At 31.7% G+C, this 2,589-nt stretch overlaps 1 pseudogene; it reads left to right on the forward strand.

Moving 5' to 3' along the window:
* The first annotated feature begins 1,801 nt into the window (after positions 1–1,801).
* Positions 1,802–1,898, forward strand: LOC122117559 (annotated as a pseudogene).
* The last annotated feature ends 691 nt before the right edge of the window (positions 1,899–2,589 follow it).

Consider the following 2,589-nt stretch of genomic DNA (forward strand, 5'->3'; position numbering starts at 1 on the left):
ACTTTCAGGAGATTAAATGTAGGTTATCATTGGTGTGAGAATGACAACCTTTTTACACTACAGAACCAAGTTTGACTGAAGTACTAGTGTTTTGAAGCAATAAGGTTCTTCTCAATCAATGTTTTTTCTGAATTATATTTGAACTGTAATACAAATATTCCTAGCATTGGTAGATCAATTATGGATCTATCTTTCCAGGAACTATTTTTTGGCCTGATGATGCTGGACTGAAATCATTCATTAATCATTAGAAGAGGGGTATTACAAATCATTTTGTGACATTTGTGGTCTTGTTCACTCCTATGGGATGGTCATCTGAAAATAGAAAGTTTGAATTACTGTACTTTCACATTTTGTGATTTCATATTGCATTTTAAGTTGCCTTGCATTTCCCAAGTGCTTACTGCTAATTCCTGCATTTCAAGGAATTGGGCCCCTGAAATATAGGAAATGAGATATTAAGATGGGTCTTCAATTACTTTCTGTTGGTATGTTGCATGGGCCTCGGTGAGATCTCTTGCCCTAGTTATTTGATGATGCAGGTAACTGGGACCTGGGATCCTAGGACCCGTGGATCCTGTGGAAGAATAATACCTTTTAGACATCATATCAGCAAAATTCGAGTTTAATCAGTAGGAATGCTTCAGAAATATGGAGAAAAACAGTTTGGGACCAGCGAGTTAAAACAATAAACAGAGCAGCAGAGTAAAATCCCTTATAGATTAAAGAAAACAACATTGTTTTTTTTTTACCATGTGAATTCAGAAACCAAGAACAATTAGAAGGTATCACAAGTTTATACTGAAAACGTTGCATTGATACTTTTTATATTCTAATATATATTCTAATCCTGATTATTTATATTCCAATCTATTTATTGTAATAAATATCAATTAATTTGTCAAATTATAAATTAATTCCAGTAAGATTCACTGTGTGAAATATAAAATCAGCACATAAATATAAAATATATAAGTATATATAATATAAGAAAATGCTTTGCATTGTTCTGTTGTGGTTAAGGTAACAAAGGCAACTGTTTTAAAATATTATTCCATTACCTCTACCTCAGTGTTTGGTAGAATTAAACTTAAAGCTTTACCATTCGGAGATGTACATCCTAGAGGCAAGAGGAAACACTGTGATTAAAACATAACCAATTTAAGGCCTAATAACAAGGAGAAACATATGGACTTCTCCTGGAGCCTCCTGAGTAGATAGGATTACAGGCGAGAGCCATCAGCGCCTGGCTTAGTCTGAACAGTTCTGTCTGAACTGTTCATCACTTTATGATCCTTTGTAAGTAAGATTAGTTTTGCTCCAATAAGACAATCTATGCTGTCAGGGTAAGATATTCTGGTAGGTCTGTTCTTACATGGAGCAAGGGTAAAGTGTCAGGCAGACATTTGTGCCAGTAAGACCTCATTTGGGAAATTTTAAGCTGCAGAAGTTTAGAAGTAGCTCTTAAGCAAGGCTTACTTTGAATCCATTAGCTCCACAAAGCTAAATCAGTTAAAAAATAAGTACTTGAAAATCCATCACCTTTGGACCTAGCTATGAAGGCTTCAAAGTATGATCAAATTTCAAATGAAAAAGACTTAAAATAGTTATTGACAAAAAATTGCAACTGTGAGCAATTGAACAAACAATATAAGTTTTTTCCGTCATACACAGAATTTTGCAGAAATAAGATGAATAGCAAATTTGGGAACAATAGGTTTCCTTGTTGCAAATAGGCAACCAAGGATATATGCCTATCTTAAGTTTGCATCATTAACTACGTAAATTTACAAGATACTACATGCTTCAGCAGCATGTCTACCTGAATTACAATACAGAGATTAACATGGCTTTTGCACAAGGATGATATGAAAATTTGTGACGTATTCCATATTTTTCATTCTTCAGACGCAAGAAATGAAAAACAGTTATGAAAAAGTTGATTACAAATATACAAGTGTAATAATACATATAATTCATAGAAATAAAAGTTAGTTTGACATGAGTGTATTCAATCTTCACCTTTTTAGAAAGGCCTTTATATAGCATAATATTTATAAAACTTTTGAAATAAGATAACATTGTCATTTTATCCCAAAGAAATAAAATTCTATAAGGACCTAGGAATTAAAGGAATCTTAAACTGTTCCTATATGGAATGCAATCTGAAAGAACACATTTATTAATGGACCTATATATTATAATATAATGTCAAATTCAAAGTATTATATCTAGGAGAGAAAGAAATAGATTATGGACATTATACAAACAGAATATAAATATTTTAAAATATACTTTTTTCAGACAAGCACCAGAAATATCTTAAGTTTCTCTACTACTCATTTCAACAGATAAGTTAAAATTATTTCTGATTTAAAAAAATTACAAACTCTATAGATAACATTATTGATGTATACAAACAACTCGAATACATTTTGACATCAAAGTCAGGCAATTCACTTGGAAGAATACCATGGAATCCATGAATTTCTAAAGTAAAATATTGCTGTTGCTTGTTATTGTGAAAATATTTTGTATGGACACATGGGATGGACTGGCAATTTTGAAATTTAAGAAACTTAATGGAAA

Source organism: Dipodomys spectabilis, unplaced genomic scaffold (genome assembly GCF_019054845.1).
Source record: "Dipodomys spectabilis isolate Male_0828 unplaced genomic scaffold, ASM1905484v1 ptg000143l, whole genome shotgun sequence".
In the NCBI taxonomy this organism is placed as follows: domain Eukaryota; kingdom Metazoa; phylum Chordata; class Mammalia; order Rodentia; family Heteromyidae; genus Dipodomys; species Dipodomys spectabilis.